Below are 22,946 nucleotides of genomic sequence, written 5' to 3'. Positions count from 1 at the left end.
CAATATTTCTGTAGTATGGTACATCAACAAACAGGGCGGAACCAAGTCTTATCCCTTATGTCGAGAGGCACTCAGACTTTGGCAGTGAGTGATCTCATCTCAGCGTTTTCTGATAGCAACGCACATCCCCGGGAAGTACAACATGACAGCGGACAAGTTGAGCAGGGCCATACTCATGCCACACGAGTGGTCTCTCAGTCAGTGCTGGAAGAAATTTTTCAGAGATGGGTCCGACCTTGCTGCGATCTTTTTGCTACTCCCCAAAACAGCAAGTGTCACGATTTCTTCACCTTCTTTCCCCTACCGGGTCAACCCGCCAGGGACACTCTAGTCCACGATTGGCCCCGGTGACTTATGTATGCCTTTTCCCCCCTTTCCACTGATCTCTCAAGTAATTCAGAAAGCTACCGCATTGAGAGTCGACATGATCCTCATTGCCCCTTACTGGCCTAGTCTGATATGGTTTCCGTTCCTTCACCGGTTTCTGTTGGAGCAGCCTTGGCATCTGGATCCAGTGCCAGATCTTTTGACCCATCAATCGGGTCAGCTGCACCACTCCCTCCTATCTCTCAACCTCACAGCTTGGTTGCTCCGCTTCCTACCCTAGCCAGGCTTCCTTTAATTTCCCATTCGGTCCGTAATATCCTTAAAGCCTCCCACAAGTCTTCTACAAGAAGGATTTACAATAGCAAGTGGAAACGTTTTTCCTTCTGGGCAGCAACTAATAACATAGACCCTTTCACTGCACCTATCCAGTCTATACTAGACTTCCTGGCAGAACTTTTTCACTCAGGTTCTTAATCTACTATTAGAGTACAATTGGCGGCTATATCTAATTTCCATGTAGGCTATTCAGACTCCAGCATCATATCCCATAAACTTTGCTAAGCCTTTCTAAAAGGTATCTTTTTGCTCAAGCCCCCAATTAGAGACCCCCCACTTCAGTAGGACTTTGTATTTGGTTCTAGCCTCCTTGACCCCCCCCCCTTCGAACTGGCTGCTTCCTGCTCTCTGAAATTGCTTTCATGGAAAACCCTTTTTCTAGTAGCCATAACATCAGCTAGATGGGTATCTGAACTTCATGCTCTTTGCAGTCGCCCTTCATACTTAGTTTTCCACAAAGACAGGGTGTCCCTTCGGACCAACCCTTCCTTTTTACCCAAGGTTTCTTCTGAGGCGAATCTGAATCAGACAATCGACCTTCCAGTTTTCTTCTCTAATTATTCCAACAAGGCAGAACAAAAGTTACATTTCCTAGATGTTCATAGTCGGCTTTGTTAGTATTTGGATAGGACTAAACAGTTTAGGAAGTCTAACCAGCTATTCCTATCTTATGCGGAAGGGAAGATGGGCCTTCCAGTTTCCAAAGTGTCCCTTTCGAGATGGCTGGCCTCTGTAATTTCCTTCATTTATGAACTCAAGACACCAAAAGCTACCATCACGACCTAGAACTCATTCAACCAGGGCGTTGGCTACGTCAGTAGTATTTCAAGTTAGACTGCCCATAGATTCCATCTGTCAAGCAGCTACATGGGCTTCTCCTCATACCTTTATTTCACATTATAAATTGGATATGGCCTCCAGAAACCGGGCTAACTTTGGTTCCACCGTACTCAAGAGTCTGTTCCGATGAGCCACCCAGGATAAGGGTGCTTGGGACGCGGTCCCATCCAGCAAGAATGAAGGCGAGATTGACAACTTAACATTTAAGAAGTTATGTACCTACCATAACGGTCCATGTTAGTTGTCTTCTTCTCGCCTTCTTTCTTGCGTCCCACCCTCCATCCCCCTAGCCTGGACAGACCGAGAGGATCCTTGGGATCTTTTATCTTCCACAGCGTCAACCACCTCTATTGCCTCTGATTGATAGTTCTACAGGTAGTTTCTATAGAGGTGGATTTCATTTTTCTCTGTCTCTAGGAGACCAGCACTGCTATACTTTTCGCTATCAAATGAGATCTGGGTATTTACCGCCTAGCATTGTGGGATATAGGGGAGCCTCTAGCCGGTAAAAAAATAACCCTCAAGCTTTAGTATTGGCCCCGGCTCCGAACCCATCCAGCAAGAAAGAAGGCGAGAAGAAGACAACTAACATGGAACGTAGGTACATAACTTCTCATTTTACATTTGTTGACCGGGAAAGTCCGACTGAACACATCATTTACAGTGGATGCCCAAGGAAAAAAGCTCAGTTTTACATGCAGTACAGTAACATACAAACAATACAGTAGTATGCAAAGCTAGTATGCAAAGCAAATACTGAAGGATTAATAAGAATTTTCAGTACTATGTGATTATATTTCCTAGGACATTTTTACATAGTAGTTTAACTATGGATACATTTCTTAGAAATTCAGTAACTTAATAAAAATGTAATGCTTTCAAAAGATAGCATTACAAAATAGAAACTTGATGAGAAGAGTAGTTTAGTATCTTTGTCTTTACCCAGGGGTGTTTGAGGATTTGGATGCAAAGGAATCCATTCCTTCTGCCTCTCCTCCAGAGGATTTTTTTGGTGAAACCCTACATACCTTGAGAGAGCATTTCCTGGAATATCCACAGTCCAAAGAAAGACTTGGAGAATGTTTAGATTTACCACAGCACACTTCTTTTGCTATTCCTCCTGTTCTGGGTGTTGTGGATGATGTTTTTATGGAATCCAGTCTAACTCCTGATACTCTACCTCCTGCTCCAGGAGACCTGACTGGTCTACAGAGTCCCTGACTCACAAATTCCTTTTCATAAATCCTACTGCTGACACAGATGTTATCTCCCAAGGACCTAATGGAATAAAAGCAACCACAGCTAAGAATCCCACCCCCTTGAACAGGGATTCCCGAGCTTTAGACAGATGGGGTAAAAAAATATTCACTTCAGCAACTCTTGCCATTAGAGCATTAAATTGTCAGTTTCACATGCTGAAATATCAGCAACATGCTGTCTTCCTTCGCTGACTGTGCAGAAAATAATTACAGGAGCTTATGCATTCTGCAAGCCAAGTTAGTGAGCATACCCTGTAATGTGGCTTTGCCCTAGAAGCATCCTGCAAGGCAGCAATCACAGGTTCTGTTCTTAGAAGGCATGGTTGGCTTGAGGAACACACCTTGCCAGACCATGTAAAATCAAAATTATTGGATGCACCACTGAACAAAGACAATCTGTTTGTCATCAAAGCAGAAGAGGTTTTAAAAAGGAAGAAAAAGCTAAGTCTATGCAGACAGTCAAAGATTTTTTGCAAGTACAGCCTCCAAGATTCAGTAGTCATTGCCCTTCAAAACATTATGGAAAGAGTTCACAATGATTTTTCAACTCCACCTCTAACCTTTGCCCACCAACTTGTGCCGTTAGGAGGAAAACTTGCTTCCCATGCAAAAAACTGGGCCTCCATCACCAGCAATTGATGGATCTTCAACATAGTGTCCCAGGGGTATAAATTTTATTATACCATGATCCCCCCAAAACGTGCACGCTGATTGGCCAGCGTGCCCGTTGTAAATCGAGTTATACTAATGGAAAAAGGTCCGGTCGCCCGGACTTTTTTCCATTAGTAGACCTCTATTGTTCGCTATGTTAAATGGGTTTAACATAGCGAGACAGTTTAAAATAAGCAACGGAGATCTCCGTTTATTTTAAAGCTTCCCTATGTTAAACCCATTTAACATAGCGAGACAGTGTTTAAAAGCAGAAAGCAAGATCTCCGTTGCTTTTTACTAGCTATGTTAAATGAGTTTAACATAGAGACAGTTTTAAATAAGCAACGGAGATGTCCGTTGCTTATTTAACTGTCTCGCTATGTTAAACTCATTTAACATAGCGAGATTAAAAAGCAACGGAGATCTTGCTTTCTCCGTTGCTTTTGCTCACAACTCTGATGTACCGCGCAGGCGCAGTACATCAGAACTGCCGGATGCCAGGCATCTGCGGAAGGGCAGTAAACAGGCATTATACTATGCCATTATTTAAGAAAAGGAATAGTTTCTTTTCTTAAATAATGTCATGAGCATAACCACGCCTGGGTGTGGTAATGCTAAATTACCCGGTTGGCTTTGTTCCCCGGCCGCCTCGACCAAACCACGCCAACCGTGGGTAAATTTAGCATTACCCACACCCAGGCGTGGGTTATTGCTATATTTCCACACACACTGCCAACCCCAAAAGGGTTCCCAGATCTTCCTCCAAACCAGTGGGCAGAGGCACAAAACCAAGTTCATACCTCCCTCTCCACGAGGGCAATTCACCCTGTTCCTGCAGACCAGATAGGCCAAGGTTTCTATTCCAGACCAGAGTCTTGGGTTCATAGGTTCATACTAGGCTATCTGCCCTACGTCATTTATAAGCCTAGCCAGAGTGTGTTTGGCTTTCGCCACCCATTTTAAATGAATTTTGCTTTGCCCTTTTTCGAGGTTAGTATACTGTGCCTCTGTCTTAACAGTGACAGAAGTGATACCCGGGGTAAACCTACGATCTCCCATCCACTCATCAAGATTCCTCTTGAAGCGAGTCAATGAGGGACTCTGCCTAACCTGGACTGGGATTTTATTCCAGAGTGAAGGGAGCCTCTGGGTTATGAATCTGTCCCTCCAGCATGTCCTATTTATTTCAGTGCTGAGTTTAAAGTCTCTCGAGCCCGTACCTCGATGGGATTTGGTTTTTCTGAGGTGCAGCATGTCCATTAATTCCAGGTTGGACATGGCTTTATATGTCAGTCACAGATCGCTTCTGAGCAGGCGGTATGCCACTGAGTAGAGCTGGAGTTTCTTTAACCGGGCAGCATATGGCATCTGTTTGAGCCCTGTGATCCTCTTGGTGAGGTACTTTTGGAGTCTTTCCAGTTGCTGCAGGTGTCTGGTAAGGTACATCCCAAAAGGGGCATTGTACTCCATTATGGGCCTGATGAGGGATGAGTGAAGAGGCACGATGACCTCCCCTGATCTAGATGTGAATCCCTTCATGATTAGGTGGGCTATATAAAATGTTTTTCTAACCACTTTGGTCACATGGTTTTCAAATGAGAGATTGCCATCAACTTGGGCCCCTAATTACTTCTTCCATACTTAATGGATTACCACCTATGTGGTAATTTGTGGGCACTTTTGTTTTTGCCAAAGGGGATGACTATACACTTTTTGGTGTTTAGCTTGAGGCCATGGCTGTGGCACCAGTTATCTGTTTCTGTGAGGCCCTTTTGTAGGATGCTTGTGTCGGCTGGAGAGTCTATTATGGCGCATAGTTTGTAGTCCTCTACGAACTTGGTCAGCCACAGTCCTTCCATGTTGGCGTGTACCTCCGAGAAATATATACCTAACGAGAGGTCCCAGGACTGAGCCTTGTGGGATGCCACTTGTAACTGGTTTGGAGTCTGACATGGCTCCAGAAATTCTAACCATGTGGGTTCTGTCCTTGAGCCAGTTTGCAACCCATCTAGTGACATAGGGGTTTATATTTAAGCTGGTGAGCTTTATCTATAATGCCCGAGTGGGGTATTGTATCAAAGGCTTTTGCGAGGTCCAGGTAGGCTGTGTGGACCACCTTCCCCTCGTCAATGGCCTTGGTGACGGTTTCAAAGAAATCTACCAAGTTTGAGGCAGGATCTGCTCTTTAAGCCGAACTGGGTAGGATCCAGTGTCTGTAGGTCCCCAATATCTTTATTTATGAGGTCCATGATGATCCTTTCCATAGCTTTGCAGACCAAGCTAGTCAGGCTTATGGGGCGAGTTTCCAGGATCCGTTGAGGCACCACCTTTGTGGAGAGGGACACTGTTGCTGTACGCCACTCTTTGGGTACATATCCTGTAGTAAGGCTGAGATTGAACTGTAGTTTTATGTTTGGGTTTAGCTCTTCTTGGAGTTCATGTAGGACGCAGCCCGGGACACCGTCTGGTCCCATTGATGCTGTGTTTTTTTTGCTTTGGAGAGGGCGGCTCTTACCTGAGCATCTGAGATGTCAGGGGGGCAGCACTGCTGAGATAGATATTTGCCCTTTTGGGGGGGTGGGGGGTTTGCGCTGAACCTGTCAGCTAGGATGTTGGCAAGGTCTGTGGGTTCTGTGTATTTGTTGTCGTTTTGGACTAATTCTGAGCATATCTGGGAATTCCCACCCAGGTTCCCAACATAACTAAATAAAGCCTTGTGATTATCTTTGGTGTCCTGTGCAATTTTTCTCTCAAAGCTGGCCTTAGACGATTTTATGAGTGCCCGTAGTTTTTGCTCATACTGATCAGAGATGCCTTCCCTTTTTGGGATTTTGCTCCATCATGTAGTAGCTTCCTCCTTCTACTGTATAGTTTGTTTATGGCTGGAGTCCACCGGACAAGACGCCTGCCTTTGGAGGATTGGGTCTTGGTTTTATTTGGGATTGCATGATCCATGCATTCCTGAAGGTGTTCATAGAATGCGTTTATAAAGGATTTTGCGGTCTGGGCCGTATTTTCCACAGGCCCGGGGGCTTTGAAGGATTCCACCTCCGTTTTGAGGAGTGTGAAATTTGCTTTAGAGAAGTTTTTCACTGTGGTTTTCTGGGCAGGGGGTGGGGTCGGGATGTGAATATCCAGTGAGATTAGTTTATGGTCTGTTCTTACCAGTGAGGGATACACTTCTGGTCTGGAGCATAGAGCCCCCATGTTGGTGATGATCAGGTCAAGTATGTTTTCCCCTCTTGTGGGAGTGGTAACAAGTTGTTCCATAGCATTTGAGTTTATAAATTCTAGGAACCTTTGGGCTAGGGTGTTGGAGCTAGAGTAATGCTCCCAGTCTATGTTTGGTTAGTTGAAGTCACCCAATATAATGGTGTTTGGAAAGACCTTCATATTTTTCAGTGTTCTCAGGAAGGCCGAGTGGGGTTCCTGGGTTTGGGAGGGTGGTCTGTAGCAGGCTATAAACTGGAAGGCAGTTTTACCCACTGTTAGTTGCACATGGATAGTCTCTGATGCTTCACGTTGTGCCAGCAACCTGGAGGTGTGGGTATCTTTGACGAATATTGATACTCCCCTTCCTTTTGTGGTTCAGTCCAAGTTTTGGGGCTGAAAAGCATGGTATGAAGTATAACCTGGTAGTGCTTGGGGTGCTCTCGGGAGCCTTGAACCAGGTTTCTGTTACTGCACAGATATCTATGTTCTTCATGCTAAGGAGAGTTTTGAGTGCGTGCATCTTGAGGTTTAGACTTCTGGCGTTGAGTAGCATTACTCTTTGGAATTTCTGCGTCGGATGCTCTCTTCCATGATATTAGGTCGTCAGGGGTATAAAACAGGCAGCCGACGCCATTACATCAGTCTTACTTGCCGAGAAGGAGCCCGAAGCAGAAGCAGTTCACAAGTGCCGGTCGGCCGCTACCTGAAATTTTCGTTTTTCGAGTTTCAAACCTGAAGTCTTCTAAAGCAGAGTACCCCGTTGGGGAATTTTTTTTTTCTTGCTCTAACAGATTGTCAGAAAAAGTTAACTATTGTCTTGCCTGTGGAAAGCAAATAACTCAGATTTTCATTCTTACTGCATCACCTGTTTAGGCCCAGACCACGATGTCCCTTGCTGTTAGTTTTGTGCTTTTTCATTCCTGAACCATTTGTAGTCTAGCTATCTGTTGCTAAATTCTTTCACTCTCGTTATCTGTATTTTGAAATGGCTTCGATAAGCCATCCGACTCCCTATCTTTCGAAAAAATGTAAAGTTAGACAGACGGACTGCACAAGTCCAAAACTGCTGACGATGTTTCAGTTAAGCTAGTCACCAGTCCGCCGGTACTCAGTGAGGCGCCTTTGCAGCCCCTGATGCCTGCTTCTACAGATTCATAGGCCTCTGCCGAGACCCATTAGGAGTCTGGTATGCCACGTGATGCATCTTTTACAATGGAACCTTTGAATGTCTCTACCTTGGGCGGGTCCGGAGCCGCTGTGCAGGCACCAGCCTCTTGAGGGTGTATTCCGACTTAGCGATGTTTGCATTAAACTGACAACTTCATTTTTAACTAAAACTACTGAGTTTCTCAGGCCCAGACTTTTATGCACTACACCTAGAAAACCGATTACCAAAGTGCATGCTCAAGCTCCCATGCCACAAAAACAAATGCTTAGAATGGCTGAAGACCTTATTTACCCTAATGAGGGGAAGCCAGCCTTCCCCTGCTAAGACAAAGAATTGAGTTTCATTCTGATTCCACAGACCAGAAGTCCGATGACTGACCCTTACCAGGACATACCCTTATCAACCTATGAGGATTCAGATGCAGAGGAATCCATTCCCTCTGCCTCCCCTCCAGAGGATTTTTCTTTTGGTGAAACCTTGCATACTTTGAGAGCATTTCTGCTGGGAATGCCAGGACTACCCTCGGTTCAAAGAGAGACTCAGAATTTTTAGAGTTGCCTCAGCACAGGCCTCTAGCTGTACCCCCTGTCCTGGATATTGTAGATGATGTCTTCATGGAATCCAGTCTTACTCCAGACACTTTACCACCTGCCCCTAGAAAACCTGACTGGTAATACAGAGTACCCGATTCTCACAAATTTCTCTTTAAGAATCCTACTGTGGATCCAGAGACCATTTCCCAGGGACCTAAAGGCATTGAGGCTACTACAGCTAGAAACCCTACTCCTTCAGACAGGGATTCCAGAGCTTTAGACAGATGGGGTAAGGAGGTATATACCTCTGCAACTCTTGCCATCAGGGCATTGAATTGCCAGTTTCACATGTTGAAGTACCAGCTACATATTATGGAACTAATTGAACAAAAAATGGTGTTACTTCCAGATTGTGCAGAAAATAAAGATTTACAAGAGTTAATGGGTTCTGCAAACCAAGTTAATAAGCATACTTTGCAGTGTGGTTTTGATGCCCTAGCAGCATCTTGCAGGGCTGCAGTCTCTACTGAGAAGGCATGCTTGGCTGAAGGAACAAACCTTGCCAGATCATGTCAAATCAAAATTACTAGACGCTCCTTTAAATCAGGACCGTTTGTCTGGTACCAAAGCAGAAGATGTTCTTAAAAAGATGGAAGAAAAAGCTAAATCTATGCAAACTGTTAAAGAATTCTTACAAGTGCAGCCAGCTAGATTCAGTAGGCATTGGCCTTCTAAAAACTGGTCCTTTCCAGCCCCTTCCAGGCCTTCTCGGTTCAAACCCAGGGGAAACAGGCCACAAGGACTACAGTCTCAGGGTATGCAGAGATCTAAACAATGGAGTGCTCCCACCTCAAAAACAGGGTGTGGTAAGCCACCCCCTTATGAAAAATGTTCATAATGACTTTTCAGTTATCCTTCCCAGCCCTGCCCAATCCTGGATCTATCAATTCTCAAAACCTTTCTGGTGGTCCAAAAATTCAAGATGCTTACCCTGCAACAGCTTCTCTGTAGGCTAGCCAAGGATGCCTGGTTAGTCACTCTAGACTTAAAAAAAAGCTTATCTGCACATCCCATAAGGGAGTCATGCAGAAAATATCTACGCTTCAGGGCAGGCTCTGTGCTATCGGTTCTCTGCACTTCCCTTTGTGAATACTCTGGGCACAGTAGATAAGCCAAAGTGCCTGGCTCCAGCCATTGCATATCGCAGGCAGAGAAATATCCAATTTTTCCCATACTTGGACGATTGCTTGATTTTAGGCGGATAGTCGGGAATCGCTGCTTCAGCACCTGGCATTTGTAAAAAGCCTTCTCTACCAAAACAGCAGAGGCCACCAAAGCAGACACTCAAACAACTACCACCACAGACCAAGACACATGCAACACATAGACCACAAAGTCAGTGTGCCAAACAGTCACAGCCCTTAAGGCCAAACACAATGCCAGACACTCTTGTCATAGGTGACTCCATAGTGAGACACACTGACGTTCCACTCACCAGATTGTGTAAGGAGAAGATCACAGTGAGCTGTCTGTCGGGCGCTAGAATCCGCCACAACGCAAGCACTCTGGTCACTCTACAGCAAGTACAAGTATGACTCGGTCATTGTCCACGCTGGTGTGAAAGACCTGAGACCCACCTCCCTGGACTGCATGAAAAGGGACATAGAGGAGCTCTCTGATTATGTAGCCCAGGCAGGTATGACTCTGACCTTGAGCAGTATCCTACCTTCACCAAGAATGATACCACAATACAGAGACAAGATGATCAGCTTTAATAATTGGCTTAATCACTGGTGTCCTTCTAAGGGGATCCAATGTCTGTCTGCCTGGGATGACATGCTGGATAAGCCACGTTGCTTCGCAAGGGACAGCTTGCACCTGTCACCCCTAGGCTTCCGGATATTGGCAAAGGCTCTTGCCACCCCCATAGTGCCTTTTTTAGGCCAGGCTCAAATTCTAAACCTACCACCTTAGAACATAACAAAGGAAAAAAACTTAGGGTAATGCTGCTCAATGCCAGAAGTCTCAACCTCAAGATGCACACACTCGAAGCCCTTCTCAGTATGGAGAACATCGATGTCTGTGCTGTGACTGAAACCTGGTTCAAGGCTCCTGAGAGCACCCCGGCACTATCAGGTTTTACCTCATATCATGCCTTCCGGCCCCAAAATCCGGAAAACACCAAGAAAGGAGGAGGGGTGTCCATATTCATCAGACACCCTCACTTCCAGGTTGGTGGCAACGCACGATGCATCGGAGACCATCCAGGTGCAATTAACCCTAGGCAAAACTGCTCTACAAATTGTAGCATGTTACAGGCCACCCTCTCAAACTCAGGAACCTCACATGGCATTCCTGAAAACTTTGGAGGGGATAAATGTAACCCCTAACACCATCATACTAGGTGATTTCAACTATCCGAACATAGACTGGGACAACTACTCAAGCTCAAACACCTTAGCTCAAAGGTTCCTGGAATTCATAAACTCCAATGCCATGGAACAACTAGTCACCAAGCCCACAAGAGGTGACAAACATACTGGATCTCATCACGAACATAGGGTCCCAATGTTCATCACCAGAGGTATACCCTTCATTAGTGAGATCGGATCATAAACTAATCTCACTAGAAGTCCTCATCCCGCCCCCACCCCAGTCTAAAAAGACCACAGTGAAGAACTTCTCTAAAGCCGACTTCACACTTCTTAGGACTGGTGTGGTCTCCTTCAAGGCCCCAGAAGCAGAAACCACCACTAAAACCGCTGAATCACTTACAAATGCCTTCTACCAGCACCTACAGGACTGAATGGATCAGGCAATCCCAAACGAAACAAAGACACTCTGTACCAAAGGCAGGCGTGGACCCCAGCCATAAACAAGCTCTACAACAAAAGGAGAAAGCTACTACATGATAGAGCAAAATCCTTAAGGGAAGACACCCGTGATCATAGTAAGTAAAAAAACTAAGATCTCTCATAAAATCCTCCAAGGCAAATTTTGAAAGAAAAATTGCCACAGACTCTAAAGACAATCACAAGGCTTTCTTTAGTTATGTTAGAAACCTGGGAAGAAACTCCCAGATATGTTCAGAACTGGTACAAAATGATGTTAAGATCACTGAACCTACAGACATTGCCAACATACTGGCTGACAGGTTCAGTGCAAATTTCTCCCCCCCCCCAAAAGGAGAAATATCTATACCAGAGGATTGTAGCATCCCAAACATCTCCAATGCTCAGGTAAAAACATCTCTCTCTAAGGCGAAAAACACAGCATCCATGGGACCAGATGCTGTCCCCGGTTGTGTGCTCCACGAGCTCATTGAGGAATTAAAACCACAGTTAGGGCAGCTGTTTAATCTTAGCCTCACCTCAGGATATGTACCCAATGAATGGCGTATGGCTACTGTGGTCCCATTGCACAAAGGTGGTACCTCCACTGACCCTGGAAACTACCGTCCCATCAGCTTGACAAGCCTGGTCTGCAAAGCTATGGAGAGGATCATTATGGAACTCTTAAATAAAGACATAGGGGACCTGCAGACATTGGATCAAACCCAATTTGGCTTTGTCAAGGGCAGATCATGCCTGTTAAACTTGGTTGACTTTTTCGAAACAGTCACCAAGGCCATTGATGAGGGCAAGGCAGTCCACACAGCCTACCTTGACCTGGCAAAGGCTTTCGACACGATACCCCACTCGGGCATCATAGAAAAACTCACCAGCTTAAACATAAACCCATATGTCACAAGATGGGTTGCAAACTGGCTAAGTGACAGAACCCACAGGGTTAGAGTTGCTGGCGCCATGTCCGATTCCAAGCCTGTCACAAGTGGTGTCCCACAGGGCTCGGTCCTGGGTCCACTCTTGTTCGGCATCTACTTTTCAGAAGTTCAGGCAAGCACAGGAGGATTATGGCTGACAAAGTTTGCAGATGACTGCAAACTGGGCGCCATAGTTGAAAACGCATCAGACACATCCTTCAAAAGGGTCTCATAGAAACGGATAACTGGTGCCAAAGCCATGGCCTAAAGTTAAATGCTAAAAAATGCATAGTCATACCCTTTGGGATAAACGAGGTTACCCCTAGCTACCATATAGGTGGCAATCCACTAAGCACAGAAGAGGTTATCGGGGACCTGGGGACCCAGGTAGATAGTAGCCTTTCATTTGACACCCACGTAGCCAAAGTAGTTAGGAAGACCTTCTACATTGCTCACCTGATCATGAAGGGTTTCACATCTAGGTCAAAGGAAGTCATCATCCCCCTGTACTCATCACTCATCAGACCGATGATTGAGTACAACGCCCCATTTGGAATGTATCTAACCCGACACCTGCAGCAATTGGAAAGTCCCCAAAAGTTCCTCACCAAAAGGATAAAGGGTCTCAAAAATATGTCCTATGCTGCCCGACTGAAAAAGCTCCAGCTCTACTCAGTCGCTTATCGCCTGCTCAGAGGTGACTTGTGCCTGACTTACAAGGCCATGTCCAACCCGGAACTAATGAACATGCTTCACCTCAAAAAATCTAAATCCATCAGACCCACAAGAGCACGAGACTTGAACCTTGATACAGCCATAAATAGGACGTGCTGGAGGGACAGATTCATCACCCAGAGGCTCCCTATGCTGTGGAACAAAATCCCAGTACATGTGAGGCAGAGCACCTCGCTGGCCTTATTCAAGAGAAATCTTGACCAATGGATGGGAGACAGCAGGTATACCCCAGGGATTACATCAGTGTCACTGCTTGACAGAGGCACAGCAAAATAATGGGCATAATATCCTTCAATCTAATGGGGTGGCGTAAGCCACAAAAACTCTGAGCTAGGCTTCTAAATGCCCTAGGGCAAATAGCCTAGTATAAACCAATGAACCTATTTGGGGTACACCATCAACTAAAAGAATTCACCACTGGTGCCTAGTCAAGATTGTATTGAGCAAGCTTGGATGCAGCTTCCCAGATGGCATTTCTCACTCCAGAAAAAAACAGTCTTATCTGACCAACAACTGGCCACCAAAACCCAGCTATCTGCAAGCCCTAGGGTTCATGGCTTAATGTGTTCTGCTAATTCCGTATCAAGACTGCATATGAGAGAACCTCGATGGTACTTAAAAAGTCTTTGGTGGCAACATTCTCGGAACCTGGAAACCATCATTCCAATCATACCTTGTCTAAGGGCAGAGTTCCTTTGGTGGGCAGAAGCATGCAACCAACGAGGGACTGCCTTTCACTCCAACCCTCGCCACCCAAACCCTGACTACAGACTCATCAGACTATGCATGGGGGCTCACATGGCAGGCAAAGGCATTCAGGGCCAATGGATCCCAGGCCAAATTGTCCTGCACATCAATCAAAGATACTAGCTGTACAGAATGCCTTCAAATACTTAATCCTTCCAGGACAGCTGCTGATAAAACAGACAAACACCACAGTTATGTGGTACATAAACAAGCAGGGGGGAACCTATTCTTACCCACTCTGCAGGTAGCCATGGCCCTGTGGAACACAGCCTTGAGCAACCAAGTGCATCTACAGGCTCAATTCCTTCCAGGCAAAATTCATTGGCAAATGACTTGAGCAGAAATCTCCTAGACCCACATGAGTGGAAATTGGAGCCCAGCACCTTCAACCTTGTAATCCAGAGATGGGGGACACCGGAGGTGGACCTCTTTGCCTCCCCCCGAGAACCACCAGTTGAACAAATTCTGCACCAGAAACCCTCGCAGCAGGGCCTGGAAGGTGGATGCCCTATCCTTCCAATGGGAAAATCTCTCAACTTGAGCAAGTACTCCCATGCTTGAATCATTAGAGGCTTGGTGTGAGCAGGAAAGTGCCAGTTGTCAAGGTTAAGTAAACACCCAGAGTCCTAGCAGATCATGCTTCCTAAACCTGGTGGGACTTCTTTGAGACAGTTACCAGAGCTATAGATGAGGGAAGGTAGTCCACACAGTCTACCTAGACCTCGCAAAGGCCTGAGACACCATTCCCCATTCAGGTATTCTAGACAAGCTCAACAGCCTGAACATAAACCCCTATGTAATAAGATTGGTTGCCAACAGGTTCATGGACAGAACCCACATGGTAAGAGTTGTGGGAGCTAGGTTTGACTCTAAACTGGTTACAAGTGGCATTCCCCAGGGCTCAGTCCTAGGACCCCTCATGTTCGGCATGTACTTCTGTGCTTGCCTATACTTCGGAGAAGGACTATGGCTGACAAAGTTTGCAAATGACAGCAAACTAGGGGCTATAACTGACTCTTCTGTGGACACAGACATCCTCCAAAAGGGTCTCACTGAGACAGATACCTGGTGTCAAAACCATGGCCTCAATCTAAATGCCAAAGTGTATAGTCACCCCCTTCAGAAAAAACAAAGTACCCACAAACTACCACATAGGTGGTAGCCCCCCGAATACGGAAGATGTAATAAGGGATCTAGGTACCCAAGTAGATAGTAACCTCTTTGATAATCACATTGCCAAAGTAGTTAGAAAATCCTTCTATGTGGCCTATTTAATCACAAAAGGGTTTGGATCCAGATCAAGAGGTCATTGTGCCCCTCTATGTATCGCTCATCTGGCTTATTATGGAGTACAACTCCCCATTTGGGATGTACCTTACAAAGACACCTGCAACAGCTGAAAAGACCATAAAAGTACCTCGCCAAGAGGATCACTGGCCTCAAACATGCTGTATACAGGTCAACTGAAGAAACTCCAGCTGTACTGTGTTGCATACCGCCTACTCAGAGGTGATCTCTGCCTGACATACAAGGCCATGTCCAACCCAGAATTGGACATGCTCCACCTAAAGAAAACCATATTCCCTCGAGCCACATGCTCTAGGGATCTAAACATCACCACTACAATAAATTGCACGTGCTGGAAGGATAGATTTTTGTCCAAGAGACTTCCCATGCTGTGGAACAAGATTCCAATCTACTTTAGGCAGAGCTCCTTGCTAACCCTCTTCAAGAGAAACCTTGACGAGTGGATGGGAAACTGTTTACCCCGGGGATGACTTCAATGGCTCTTCCGGACAGAGGCACAAGGAACGAAAGCCAACACATTCCAGCTAGGCTTATAAACGCCTTTGGGCAGATGGCCTAGTACCTACCTATGAACCTAGAGTAATTGGATGTGAAGGGTTATTTTTAACCAGTGTCTCTGAAATATTTACAATTACTTATTACGTGAAGGTGCTTTTTGAGTTTAGACTTGAAAGCTAAGTATTTTGTTTTCTCATCTTTGATTTTAGGCAGATGGTTCAAGTTTGATGGGGTACATTTCTAAAAGGATTTTTTAGCGGTGGATTTTAAGATTTTTCTAAGGCCATAAGAAGGGCAATAGCTGTACTTCACAAGTCTAAACGCAAGACAAGATGGAGATGTAATTCTGGCAGTTCTTGGAAGCCACTTTTGTCTTCTCCAAGGACAAGCAGTGATTTCTGTATTGGGCAAGACTAATGGTGACAAATTATGTTCAAGGTGGTAGGGATTTTTGTTTAGGCAGTCTGGGCACGAGTCTGAATAAGCCCACCTTTGGTTTAAAGCTTTTTTTTTTTGTCCTCCAAGGTGGTTTCGGACTGAGTGGTAAACCTTTAGCTCTGAGGAATTTAAGTGTGGAGTAGAGATGAAGCCCTGGGTATTCTATTATGGTAAAAATGCCAAACACTGTGGTCATTTTGAAACATGACTGATGTCAAATAACAGTACATCTGGTTTGGAGGGGTTGAGGTAAACACCACTATCTGCACCTTCTTCATTAAAATGAAGTAATTGCCATTGAAGGGCAGATGGTGTTTAACCTCCTCAATGGGAGAGGAGCGATAGATGTCTTTGGTATGGTGTACTTTGGAGTTGAGGAATGTACAGGTGATGTCATAAAATTGGTATTGGTCCAATAAATATTCATTTAACACCTGAGAAGGTACTTTAGAATGAAGACTGCCCTATTGGATAGCCATTTGAGGGCATTAGAGTTGTATGCTAATTTGTGCAGTATTTGAAGAATGTTGTAACTACCTCCCTCATTAAAAATGCTGTCCCCCTGAGTTAGTTACTTGTAATACTGAGCAAAATTGCTCTGCACAGTGCTGTAAGGGTGTTAACTTTTTTTTCTGAAGCAATGTTGTAGGTATGAGAATACCGTAGTTATCAGTGATTTGGCTGTTAAACAGTTTTTCAAAGACTTATCGGTGGACAATGTTCTGAAACCCTGGGGACCAGATGATTCTCTCTTTTTTGAATAGAAATTAGAGCATGTTAAAAGTTTGTAGGAACAATATCTGTTATGAGACTGACATTAAAGATGTATGCAAGTGACTTTGAGATGCAGGAAAAATAATTTTAGTGAAGAAAAAATGTTTAGTATGTTTTCAAACAGATTCACATGTGTTAAATGTTTTCGTGTTTTTAATCTAAATGTTCTAAATCCACAGCAGGTCTATTTCTGTGCTTTTCCTAAGATGCATAAAATTGGGCATCCTATATTCTTGGAGGTTGTAGTTTTCCCACAGAATGTTGGGGCATTTTTATGTAACGTGTTAAATATTGCATTAAAAATGACAGAGTAATGTAGATGTAGAGGAATGTTTTTGGCATATTAGACGGAAGGAAGATTTTGAGGTGACATGATACCAAGAGTTTGGTTTTCTGTCGTCAATATAGTTTACAGATGGTCTTTGTTTTCCTAGGGGAGTGAGGTCGTTTAATACATATCCTGGTTCTACTTTCACTTAAGTTGTTTTGTTTGTCAGGTTTCTTCATTTTGATGATTTTTGGGGAACTGCTGTGGAGGTACTGTATAGCCCTGCTTATGTGTGCATATTTGTTTAAAAGAACATAACGTGTATGCCAAGTGTTTTTCAGAGTCTGGTAAGATGTATTGACATTTTTTTGTGTGTAAAGGTGCTTGACAAATGAAACAGTTGAACAGCACTGATGGGGAGTATTTCATTTATATACAAGGGCTTTGAATGTTTTTTGCTGACCTTCAGGTTTGAAAGGTTGTCAATGCATTTAAGACTGTCTATTTTAGGAAACTACTTTAAGTACTTTCTTTTTGCCTTTAGTGCTTATCCTTCCCATGTGATGCCACTGCCATTGGTGCTTATCCTTCCCATGTGATGCCACTGCCATTGGTGCTTATCCTTCCCACGTGATGACACTGCCATTGGTGCTTATCCTTCCCACGTGATGGCACTGCCATTGGTGCGTAGCCTTGCCACGTGATGGCACTGCCATTGGTGCGTAGCCTTGCCACGTGATGGCACTGCCATTGGTGCGTAGCCTTGCCACGTGATGGCACTGCCATTGGTGCGTAGCCTTGCCACGTGATGGCACTGCCATTGGTGCGTAGCCTTGCCACGTGATGGCACTGCCATTGGTGCGTAGCCTTGCCACGTGATGGAATCATTGCCAGCTGTAAATGTCAGGATCAAGTTATACTTCTGAGACTAATGTAAAATGACTTGTTTTTTTACATCTCTCAACTAGGTAGCAGTTATCTGAAAAAACATTTGTAAGGGGCAGGCTACAGGGAGTTTGACAGTACTTCTTAGGTGATGGGACATTTTATTTTGTGTTGGCAAGTTTAGTGAATTTTAAGATTTTTGGAGAATTTTGAAGTCACATTGTCACCTAAAGGCTGTTAACCCCCCTTCCCCCCACACCTCTGTTTTCCTACAGAGCACTTAATCTGGGTGACTTATCAAAGTTGCACCACCCAAAGAAAATTACGTAGCATGGATGTGATGCATGGTTATGACTGGACAGACTTAATATTCTTAAGTTAAAAATAATGGGTTCTTCTGTGTTTGTCAGAATTGTGATGTAAGGCTTTTGTTCTACCTGCAGCCCCTTAAATCATACTTGTTATATCCATAAAATGTCTGAATCTTGTTCAGGAAAGGTCCTATTTACATGGTCGAAATCCAGTGACGAACATGTATTTTGTGGTATTCAGTCTGTCTAATACACTGATTTAATGCAGTTGATCTGCCGTGTAGATCTCACTTGCTTATATAAGTGCAAGTAAAAAAAGCAATGTCCTTTGGCTTTTCCCGGTCAGGGGTCGCCACAACAGATGACTGGTCTGCAGATTGGCAGTGGTGTTTTTACAGTGTTGAGTTTCCAGCCCGGCACCCAACCTTCACAATAGACGCACATGCACCTACCTGCATGTCTTTAAAACTCTCTTGACCACAGGGAGGACAGCAAGAATCCGCACAGAAGCCCCTCCATCTGCGAATGGACCTGGAGAACCTTTTGCTGTGAGGTGACCATGCTAACCGCTGCACCACTGTGGCCGCTCATATCAGTTTAAGTGAAACTTTTAATTCAGTTACACTGGTAGCAGTTTGTGGTGATGTAGGTGTCTGCGAGAGCACACAGACGCGCACACACACTTGCTTTTCCCAGTGTTATGCAGTCTGAGTTGGTACATTTAGAGCAGCAGGGGAATGGGGTGTCCTGCAGAAAAAATTGATAGGTGTTTGAGGGTGTTCAGTGAGCCTTTGTAATGTTTGGAGTGAGGTTCACTCTACTAAAATGTTTAGTGAAGTTGTCCTTTTCAGTGTAGGACCTTCAGAAACGTGTATGGGATGTGTAATAATCCATTAAATAGTATTGTCAGTCATGTTAATCAGCATTATGGTAAAATTGCGGAGTTTGTTTTACAGCTATGGGAGTATTTCGTTTACCACATAGGGAGAAGTAAATGTAGGTCCCTTAGTGTTTGGAAGCAGAATTAAGTTAGATATAGTTTTGCACAGAGGGTTGACTCAAGAATGTCCATTACCTTGATTGAAATATGTGCATGATGTTTTGTTAGATGTCAAGCTGCTGCATTAATTTAAAATTTTGTAATGAGTTGAACATTGTATATTTGATGTCATGATGTTTTTAAGTTTCAGGTATGCTTATATTAAACAATTTTGTTCAGTGTTAGTGTCCTAGTGATTGTGAATGTTGTAAACTTAGCTTTTCTGCAACAATTAATAGCCTTGAAATATGGTGGTTTTAGCCACTTTACAGTGCAATGAAAAAGTATTTGCCCTCTTCCTGATTTATTTCTTTGCATGTTTGTTGCACTTAAATGTTTCAGATCATCAAACAAATATAAATTTTAGACTAAGATAAGCCAAGTAAACACAAAATGCAGTATTTAAGTGATGATTTTATTAAGGAAAAAAAACCTATCCAAACCTACTTGTTTGTCCTAATGTGAAAAAGTAATTGCCCCTTAAATCTAATACCTGGTTGTGGCACCCTTAGCAGCAACAACTGCAATCATTTGCAATGAGTCTTCCACATCGCTGTTGAGGAATTTTGGCCCACTCTTTGCAGGATTGTTTTAATTCAGCCATATTGGAGGGTTTCTGAGCATGAACCATCTTTTTAAGGTCATGCCACAGCATCTCAATTGGATTAAAGTCCAAACTTTGACTGAACCACTCCAAAACCTTAATTTTTTTTAAGCCATTCAGAGGTGGACTTGCTGGTGTGTTGTGGATCATTGTCCTGCTGCAGAACCCAAGTGCGCTTCAGGTTGAGGTCACGAACTGATGGCTGGACATTCTCCTTCAGGATTTTTTGGTAGAGAGCAGAATTCATGGTTCCATCAATCACTGCAAGTCGTCCATGTCCAGAAGCAGCAAAGAAGTCCCAGACCATCACACTACCACCACTGTGTTTGACTGTTGGCATGATCTTTTTCTGAAATGCTGTTACTTTTATGCCAGATGTAACGGGACTCGCACCTCCGAAAAAGTTCAACTTTTGTTTCGTCATTTCACAGAATATTTTCCCAAAAGTCTTTGGGATCAACAAGATGTCTTTTGGCAAAAGTGAGACTAGCCTTTGTTCTTTTTGGTCAGCAGTGGTTTTTGCCTTGGAACTTTGCCATGCATGCCATTTTTGCCCAGTCTTTCTTGGGTTTAAGTCATGAGCACTGACCTTAACTGAGGCAAGTGAGGCCTGCAGTTCTCTAGATGTTCTGGGTTCTTTTGTGACCTCCTGGATGAGTAGTTGCTGTGCTCTCTTGGGGTAATTTTTGTAGGCCGGCCTCTCCTGGGAAGGTTCACCACTGTTCCATGTTTTCTCCATTTTGGATAATGGCTCTCACCGTGGTTCGCTGGAGTCCCAAATCTTTAGAAATAGCTTTGTAACCTTTGACTGATAGATGTCAATTACTTTCTCATCTGTTCTGGAATTTCTTTAGCTCGCAGGATGATGTCTTCCTTTTTGGGATCTTTTGGCCTACTTCACTTCGTCTGACAGGTTCTTTTTAAGGAATCTCTTCAACAGGTGTGGCAGTAATCAGGCCTGGGTGTGGCTAGTGAAATGGAGCTCTGCTTTCCCAAAAATGTGATTAACCACAGTTTCTTCATGATTTGAGAAGGGGAGCAATTGCTTTTTCACATGGGACCATGTAGGTTTGGATAGTTTTTTCCTTAAATTAAATCATTACTTTAAAAACTGCATTTTGTGTTTACTTGTGTTATCTTTGTCTAATATTTAAATTTGTTTGATCTGAAGCATTTAAGTGTGACAAACATTCAAAGAAATCAGGAAGGGGGCAAATACTTTTTCATTGGACTGTAAATAGTTGCCTTATCCATTTCAAAGATTTTCATTTGTCCCCAAGACTTTCTACGGTTTCTGTAGTTTTGGATTATTAAGATTCAAATTTAGCTGCTGTGTAGCAGCAATGTGTTCTGCGATTCGTTTTCTGTACTTGATCATGCCAGCAACGCTAGTGTGTGGACTGAATTGTCCTGTCAATTCTGCAATGCTTTTGCTCTGCTTTAGTTGCACAGTTCAGTGCTGTGATTTTAAGTACATTAAAGATGAGAAAATGTGAAATGTAAAAGCTGCTTTTTTTTTCCTTCAGTTCAATTTTTTTTCTTAGTTTCTCGCTCTTCTTGGCTCTAGGCAGTTGCTGCTTAATCTTTTCATAATAGGATTAATACAGTCATCAGCTGTTAATGGACTGTACTTAATGCAATTAGACTGCTTTCTGAATTGCATAGTAATTGTGCAGTGGAGAGTGGGAATTGCAGGCAGGGATTACAGCCCATATTTACCTGCAAGGTTTTTATTTGGCATTAATGGTTGCGTGTGAGTAACAGTTATTCACTCATGTATTTTCTGTGTGTATATCAAACAGACCCACTTCATCCTAACTGAACATAAGGAAACCAAGAATAGTTGTGCAAAATCTTACCATAACCATAGATTTTCTTCTCTTCCATGTTGCAGTATTCTTAGTGTGGGATTCTTGGCCTCAGGCAACCCGAACGTCTGCGCCTATACAAAAGTTTAAGCCTGGTTGCTGTAGGTGCGTGGGACATAACACGCAGGGCCATAAACCAGGGACCTTAAGTGTGACGTCTGCATGCATAGACCTCGAAACTTAATAGCTCAGTCACAGTCCACTAGTACGAGCCAAATGACGTCTACATGAACCACAAGAAGTGTTAAGTGCCATTTGCTAGCTATTCTGACCATAGTCTAGGTGGTGCTCCAGGCCGCCGTCTAGACAGGCCAATAGGAATGATGTGGGATAGACTGGGGGGGGGGGGATACTGAAACATGGAAGAGAAGGACATCTATTGTTATGCTGTGTGAAGATATGTGAAGCCTGCCAGCCTAGCTAGATAGAATTTTGTAGAAAAGTCTGTCATTTGTAGATATTAATGTAAGCCACAGGCTTGTTCTCTTAAACGTGAGAATACTTAACCATGCACTCTGCTGTAAGAAAGCTGATAAGTCCAGCATTTTGTGACTGTCTTTGATCTCAGGGCTCTTTTGAACTGTTTCTTACTGAAATTGATATACCTTGTTTGCTGTAGCATAGACTAGATCCAGGCCTGCTGAATCTAGCTTTGTTTGTATGCTTGTTTGTCTGCTTATTTCCCTGAAACGCTAATTTCACCTAAAACGCGGCTTTTCAGCGCTTCTGTGGATCCCTAGTGATATCTGCATTGCTTACTGTACTTATTTCCTTGTTTCACTTGAAAGAAAGTTACTGTTTGTCGTTTTTGCATTTAAGTTACCTGGCACTTGCTCACTAAGTCAGCACTAAAAAATTAAAAGCACTACACCCTCACAAACTCCCCTTGAGTACCTTGTTCCCCATTGGCCCTTTTTTTTTCAATTATAAAGGAATTCCCAATACTATTCTAGCATGTCCAAAGGTCAGTTGTCAATCTCCTCTCCGGTCCAGCTGGTGAATCTGGGAATCTTGAGGCAATGTTACAACTGCCTCATGTACACAGACAACCCTCTCCTCCTCCTCCCAACAAATTCCAACACATGTGAAAGATGCATCCATGTAGCCAAACTGGAGGCTATGCTCTCTCAACTCAGTACTGGCATAACCAGTCGGGAGGAGAAGGAAACCACACTCATTACAATTCCAGTCTCACATAGACCTACCACGACAGCAAACCAAACACACAAAAACATACTCGGAGGCTCTAAATAAAAATCTGCCTAAGCAGCAGAGACCTCCAAAGCAGACACCCAAGCAACCGCTACTCCAAAACAAAACCTGTGCAACACATAGCTCACAAAGCCAGTGTGCTGAACAGTCGGAGCCCTTAAGGCTAAAC

The 22,946-nt window shown here is 44.0% G+C and overlaps 1 protein-coding gene across 3 annotated transcripts in view; it reads left to right on the top strand.

Annotated features, from left to right (window-relative positions):
* ECE1 (endothelin converting enzyme 1) overlaps positions 1-22,946 on the top strand; it is a 4,237,764-nt gene that overhangs the window by 54,823 nt on the left and 4,159,995 nt on the right. The gene's annotated exons all lie outside the window — the stretch shown is intronic.

The sequence above is a fragment of the Protopterus annectens genome, chromosome 2.part1, assembly GCF_019279795.1.
Source record: "Protopterus annectens isolate FY-2018-M chromosome 2.part1, PAN1.0, whole genome shotgun sequence".
NCBI lineage: Eukaryota > Metazoa > Chordata > Ceratodontiformes > Protopteridae > Protopterus > Protopterus annectens.
Note: the sequence above shows the minus strand (reverse complement) of the source record. Positions and strands in the feature narration are given on the sequence as shown.